Source organism: Toxorhynchites rutilus, chromosome 3 (assembly GCF_029784135.1).
Source record: "Toxorhynchites rutilus septentrionalis strain SRP chromosome 3, ASM2978413v1, whole genome shotgun sequence".
Lineage (NCBI taxonomy): Eukaryota > Metazoa > Arthropoda > Insecta > Diptera > Culicidae > Toxorhynchites > Toxorhynchites rutilus.
The window spans coordinates 155,390,720-155,398,356 of record NC_073746.1 but is presented as its reverse complement, the minus strand read 5'-3'; the positions used below and the strand labels follow the sequence as shown (position 1 = coordinate 155,398,356).

Genomic DNA, 7,637 nt, shown 5'->3' with positions numbered 1-7,637 from the left:
TCTGAACACGGTCCCCATGAAGGACCGTGTCAACCCCTGCATGGCCTCACTGCTTGCATAGATAACCATGGGATCACTGGTAGCGACTATGTACAACGAGCGGAGATAGCGGCCCGAAGTTGGGACCCAGAAAAATATGAATAGTTGCAATAACACACCAACAAACGATGGAGAGGAGAATGTGTTCGCGAGAAGCGGACGAATGCTGAGGTCACCTGTCACTCGAGTAGCCACAACGAGTACAAGCAACACAAAACCACAAGAAGTGTTTGCTGCCCAAGCATTCCAAGGAGATCTTGGCTCCGTACAGAGCCAGTTGTTTACGCTGACCTCAAGCGCATCCCAAGAAGGGCAACTTGGGAGGCTCAGCATCACGGACGTTAGGAAAAAGGTCAACGAACTTTACGAGTTCGTAAAGGACAAAAACAATGTCCACTTAAAAATAAAACATCTGGTGACGAGCATCAGATCGGTCGTCATGGTTGCTGAACGCGAGCATAAGGAGCTGCAGATGAGAGCAGAGGGTGCTGAAAAGGCTCTGCTCGAGGCGAATGAGAAACCCGTCGAGATACTTGAGACGCCGAAGGGTCCTCTGAACACACGATCGGACAAGAGAAGGAGGGACACCCCAGGAGAAGAAGAAGAGCTGAAAAAGGCCAAGAACGATCTGAGTAACGCGAAAGGAGGTGAAAGCAGTGAATGGCGTACTGTCGATAACCAGGCAGAAAAACGCAAAAAACAGAAGGAGAAGAAGAAAAAAGTTGAGCAGGAAAAGAAGAAACTCGGACCTCGAGTGGAGCGAATCAAGGGCGATGCTTTGATCGTTGAAGTGTCAGCAGGAGTATCGTATGCAGCTATCCTTCGGAAAGTGAGAGACGATCCGGAGTTGCAGACACTGGGCGAGAACGTCGTGAAAACTAGGCGCACGCAGAAAGGCGAGATGCTCTTCGAGCTTAAAAAAGATCCAGCGGTTAAGAGCTCCGCTTTCAAACAACTCATTGAGAAGTCACTAGGGGAGGAGGCGAAGGTGAGAGCTCTCTCTCAGGAATCAACCATCGAGTGCCGGTATCTGGACGAGATCACGACTGTTGAGGAATTGAGAACTGAGTTACAGTCACAATGTGACCTTGGCGATGTGCCAATGACAATCCGACTGAGAAAGGCATACGGTGGGACACAAACGGCCTCGATACGGCTCTCGAAACAAGCTGCGAATAAACTGGTGGAGAAGGGTAAAATAAAAGTGGGGTGGTCCGTGTGCCCGATGAAAGCTCCCCCTCGTATGGCCAAGCAAATGGAGAGATGCTTTCAATGCATGGGCTTCGGTCACCAGGCGAAAAACTGCGGTGGTCCTGACAGATCGAAATTGTGCAGGAAGTGCGGGACGGAAGGTCACGTTGCTAGAGACTGCACCAAGCAACCGAGGTGCATGTTGTGCAAGGAGGAGGACGGAAACGACCACGTCACAGGTAGCTTCAAATGTCCGGCGTACAAAAAGGCGATTGCGGGTTCGCAGTAATGGAGGTTACCCAGCTCAACCTCAATCATTGCGACATAGCACAGCAATTGTTGTGGCAGTCAACAACTGAAACTAAATGCGACGTTGCAATGATCGCAGAACCGTACCGAGTTCCTCGCGATAACGGAAAATGGGTGGTGGATAAAGCAGGGATGGCTGCAATACTAGTGATGGGAAGGTACCCCATCCAAGAAGTGGTGGAAAGCTCACAGGAAGGTTTCGTGATCGTCAAAATCAACGGAATCTTCATGTGTAGTTGCTATGCACCCCCAAGATGGTCAGCGGAGCAGTTTCACGAGATGTTGGACGTACTCACGGATAAGGTCAGCGGCCGCAAACCAGTCATCATCGGAGGAGACTTCAACGCCTGGGCTGAGGAGTGGGGAAGCAGATGCACCAACGCCAGGGGGTACAGCCTACTAGAAGCCTTCGCAAAACTAGACGTCACACTTCTGAACGAAGGCACTAGCAGCACCTTTCGAAGGGACGGCCGCGAATCCATCATCGATGTAACTTTCTGCAGTCCATCACTGGCGGCTAATACGAAGTGGAGAGTGTCGGAGGGATACACACACAGCGACCACCAGGCAATCCTGTATAGTGTCGGCCAACGGAATCCCGCAGCGGTACGGAATACAAAAACCTTTGAGCGGAAGTGGAGGACAAAGGTTTTTGACAAGGAGCTTTTCGTCGAAGCACTACGCATAGACAGCAGAACTCTTAATCTGAGCGCCGACGGGCTAACAGGAACATTGGTGAGGGCATGCGATACAGCGATGCCGAGAAGACTGAACCCGACGAATGAACGACGTCCAGCCTACTGGTGGAACGAGACACTCAGCATCCTCCGCGCTAACTGTCTACGAGCCAGAAGAAGAGTCCAGAGGGCACGAACCGATGTAGAGAGAGAGGAGCACCGCGCGTCTTTCCGAGCGACCAGAGCCGCCTTGAAACGAGAGATACGTAGGAGCAAATCGAACTGCTATAGGGAGCTGTGTCGTGACGTCGACGCAAATCCTTGGGGTGAAGCATATCGAATCGTGATGGCGAAATTCCGTAGTTCAACGACTCCCATGGAATTATGTCCGGAAAAACTCGAGGTCATTGTGAATGGACTCTTTCCGCAGCACGACCCACCGACGTGGCCACCCACACTGTACGGTGAGGACGAAGCAGAGAACGCACAAGTCACCAACGAAGAACTCATCGCGGTGGCAAAAGGTCTAAAGTTGAAAAAAGCACCCGGCCCCGACGGAATCCCCAATGTGGCCCTGAAATCGGCGATCCTTGCTTTCCCCGACATGTTCAGGGTGGTGCTGCAGAAATGCCTGGATGACGGTCTCTTCCCTGCGGAATGGAAGATACAAAAGTTGGTGCTGCTCCCGAAACCAGGAAAGCCACCTGGAGATCCAGCGTCGTATAGGCCTATTTGTTTGTTGGATACTTTGGGAAAGCTCTTGGAAAGGGTTATTCTCAACAGACTGGTGAAATGCACGGAGGATGACCACGGATTGTCGAAAATGCAGTTCGGGTTCCGGAAAGGAAAGTCGACAGTGGACGCTATTCGGACAGTTATCGAGAAAGCTCAGGTCTCGCTTAAACAAAAACGAAGAGGCGACCGTTACTGCGCGGTGATTTTGATTGACGTGAAGAACGCCTTCAATAGTGCCAGCTGGGAGGCCATCGCCGAGGCGCTACACAGATTGAAGGTCCCTAGCTACCTGTACAGGATACTGAGGAGTTATTTCCAGAATCGGATCCTGGTATACAACACAGACAGGGGACAGATAGTGAAGAATATCTCGGCGGGAGTTCCACAAGGCTCCATCCTAGGTCCTACGCTTTGGAACACGATGTACGACGGTGTTCTAAGGCTGAAGCTACCCAGAGGTGTGGAGATCGTGGGCTTCGCGGACGACATCGTAACAACGGTAATTGGCGAGACGCTTCAGGAGGTGGAAATGTTGGCGACTGAGGCTGTAGACATGATCGGTAGTTGGATGGACAGCGTAAAGCTCCAGATGGCACATCACAAAACCGAGGTGCTGTTAGTGAGCAATTGTAAGGCAGTGCTGCGGGCAGAGGTATCGGTCGGAGGACATACCATCGTTTCGAAGCGGGCGGTGAAGTACCTCGGAGTCATGATCGACGACCGGCTGAACTTCAACCAGCACGTCGACTATGCATGTGGGAAGGCGTCAAAGGCCATCAACGTGGTGGCGAGGATCATGCCAAATAGCTTTGGCCCAAGCAGCAGCAAGAGGCGTCTCTTGGCAAGTGTATCTTCGTCGATACTGAGGTATGGTGGCCCTGCCTGGTTGGCGGCTCTGGAAACCCACCGAAATCGGAGGAAGCTGAACAGCACATTCCGACTCATGGCCATGCGAGTCGTAAGTGCTTATAGGACCATTTCGACAGAAGCTGTGTGTGTAATCGCCGGAATGATTCCCATCTGCATCACTCTGGCGGAAGATAGCGAGTGCTACAAGCGACGGGAAAGCAGAGGTATCCGGAAATTGATGAGAGCGGAGTCGTTGGACAAATGGCAGTATGAATGGGATACGGCAGAAAATGGTAGATGGACGTACAGGCTGATACCGGTACTTTCGACCTGGTTGAACAGGAAACACGGTGAAGTTAACTTTTACTTGACGCAGTTTCTGTCTGGGCATGGCTGTTTCAGGCAATATCTACACCGGTTCGGGCACGCAGTTTCACCCCTCTGTCCGGACTGTGGAGATATGGAGGAAACACCGGAGCACGTCGTTTTTGTCTGTCCCAGGTTCATCGAAAGGCGCGAGGGGCTGCCTGCACTTCATGTCGAGAATATTGTGGAGGAGATGTGTCGCGACGAGATGATCTGGAATGCCGTGAGCAGTGCAATCACACAAATCATGTCGGAGCTGCAGCGAAGGTGGAGGGCTGACCAAAGTGCTGACAACGTCCGACGGTGAAAGGTGAACAACGGCGACGGCTGTTGCAAGAGATGGTACCTCACGAGAGTAGCTGTGACGGGGTGCGCGTTGTGTTGGAGGGCACCACCTAATCGGCTCTCCGCTGGGAAGAGAAATCCTGCGAGGGTGACTGTGACGGGGCGCGCGTCAAGTTGGAGGGCGCTTCCTAATCGGTGCACGTCTCGACAGGTAAACGGATACTGCCGCGGAGAACAGCAAAAGGCCTACCTGACAACGCCTGATCGTGGCCTGGATGGAGGAACACCGCGAACATTTCGAAGGAACGAGCATCAAGGATGAAGCCACGATCAAAATGGTGAATACCCCACGAGAGTAGCTGTGACGGAGTGCGCGTCAGGTTGGAGGGCACTGCCTAATCGGCGCTCCGTTGGGAAGAGAAATCCTGCGAGGGTGACTGTGACGGGGCGCGCGTCAAGTTGGAGGGCGCTTCCTAATCGGTTCACGTCTCGACAGGTGAGAAACCCCGCGAGGGTGGCTGTGACGGGTTGCGCGTCAAGTTGGAGGGCAATTCCTAATCGGTTCACGTCTCGACGGGTAAATTCAAAATGCCTGCGAAGAGGACATCAGCGCAGTGGAATTAATAACGAATGGAAAGAAAAAAATATTGAGAAAAAGGGAAGGACAACGCTAGTTTGCGTTGAAAACTCGAGAAGTGCATGAGCACAGCCGCCCCCTGAAGTAGTCGCCTAGATGTGGTCCCAGGGGGAATAAGGCAACGAGTAGAGGGCTTGGTTTTTGTGGGTGCGATCCCCACTCGACGTCTGGGTTAACCCTTCCCAGGTAAGGCTGGTAGAGCGTTCCTCACCTCTTTAAAAAAATACCATACCTTGCAGTGTGTGCGCGGCTCGAAACTACTAGACCCGGCGTTATAGATCTCATCTGTTGGACTAGGTGCGGTGTCTCGTACTTCGCATGTGCGCATATGAACGTACAGATGCCCCCTGGCGAGTCCCCATACTAGTGAGGTGGAAATGGAAGGAAAGGGTTGATCGTCTCGGTCTTTGGATCGATGATGGGATTCCCATTCCTTACTGCACTAAAGGTATTACTACTTGGATGAAGGGCCGGGGCCTTCGAACTTTCATCCTATTGTAGGGGCCATACCTTGCAGTGTGTGCGCGGCTCGAAACTACTAGACCCGGCGTTATAGATCTCATCTGTTGGACTAGGTGCGGTGTCTCGTACTTCGCATGTGCGCATATGAACGTACAGATGCCCCCTGGCGAGTCCCCATACTAGTGAGGTGGAAATGGAAGGAAAGGGTTGATCGTCTCGGTCTTTGGATCGATGATGGGATTCCCATTCCTTACTGCACTAAAGGTATTACTACTTGGATGAAGGGCCGGGGCCTTCGAACTTTCATCCTATTGTAGGGGCCATACCTTGCAGTGTGTGCGCGGCTCGAAACTACTAGACCCGGCGTTATAGATCTCATCTGTTGGACTAGGTGCGGTGTCTCGTACTTCGCATGTGCGCATATGAACGTACAGATGCCCCCTGGCGAGTCCCCATACTAGTGAGCTAAAGGTTAAGCCGATCACACGGTCTTTGGACGAATGATGACAAAAATACGTCCCAAGTGATGAAACCGGCGTGATGTTCATTCTGCAAGTGCGATGGGTTCTAAGAACCCAGGAGTGGCCTGTACATCGTATGTTTACATGCGAACGTACTCTCCAAGTGTGTGTTTCAAATTTCAACCCGTGTTTCAATTTCAGAATGTGAACTGCAGGACACATGAACACCGACAAGTTGAACGCATATTGCACATCGTACAATCATTGTGCGATGTACACATTTTTGAGTGCCTATATATACCAATTTAACTATATGCGCTGCTTAGGTAGCGCATATGCGTAATGGTGTTTTTCGGCCTTCAGTGGTGGAAAAACATTGAAGATAGTCAAACGTGCGAAGGCCCCGGCGCACGGCTTGATGAACACACGTCCCAAGATGAAAGTCTTTGTGTGTTCCATCTTCTCCATACATGAGATTGTTCTTATAGGCCTCAAATGATGTGTGACTACACTCGGCTCGTGGATCGATGAAGACCGCAGCAAATTGCGCGTCAGAATGTGAACTGCAGGACACATGAACACCGACAAGTTGAACGCATATTGCACATCGTACAATCATTGTGCGATGTACACATTTTTGAGTGCCGTCTATATTTACCAATTTAACTATATGCGCTGCTTAGGTAGCGCATATGCGTAATGGTGTTTTTCGGCCTTCGGTGGTGGAAAAACATTGAAGATAGTCAAACGTGCGAAGGCCCCGGCGCACGGCTTGATGAACACACGTCCCAAGATGAAAGTCTTTGTGTGTTCCATCTTCTCCATACATGAGATAGTTCTTATAGGCCTCAAATGATGTGTGACTGGATTCCCTGAGTAGCTGCGAGCGAAAAGGGATGAGCCCAGCACGTAGAGGTGGTGCGCGTTTGCGTGTCCACCGTGTTGCGTGGCATCTGGACACCTGAGACCTCCTACAAACGATAGGTTTACAGGCTGGGAGTTGCGAGTTGCAGAGAGGTGTACACTTCGATCCTCTCAGACTACCCATGCTTGAAGGTTGGCCTTGTACGTGTACGGTTGTTGTGTTTAAAAGAGAAGTCCTACTGTAGCTTAGTGCTGCATGTGGTGACTTCTCTTTTTTTTATTTAAACATTTTCGGGCACTTGAAGGTCCATGCCGAGTGTCGGAGATAGGCATGTGGATGGGGTACGTGTACGGTTGTTGTAGTTAGAAGAGAAGTCCTACTGCAGCTTAGTGCTGCATGTGGTGACTTCTCTTTTTTTTATTAAAAAATTTTCGGATGCCTGAAGGCATGTGGATGGGTCACATTCGACTGCAACGTGGTGCGTGAGCGATGATATGTGCGGGTAGTCACACTGATCGCGCATAGGATGGCTTCTATTGATTTGTTTCAAAAGAACCTTCCTCGAGGTGCACGAACTTTCTCAACACTTGAGATGCCTTATGCTAGACATAAGATAGGCATGTGGATGGGTCACATTCGACTGCAACGTGGTGCGTGAGCGATGATATGTGCGGGTAGTCACACTGATCGCGCATAGGATGGCTTCTATTGATTTGTTTCAAAAGAACCTTCCTCGAGGTGCACGAACTTTCTCAACACTT

At 51.1% G+C, this 7,637-nt stretch overlaps 1 pseudogene; it reads left to right on the top strand.

The window, feature by feature from the left end:
- Window positions 1-6,505: 6,505 nt before the first annotated feature.
- On the top strand, window positions 6,506-6,658 carry LOC129780844 (5.8S ribosomal RNA; annotated as a pseudogene).
- Window positions 6,659-7,637: the final 979 nt, after the last annotated feature.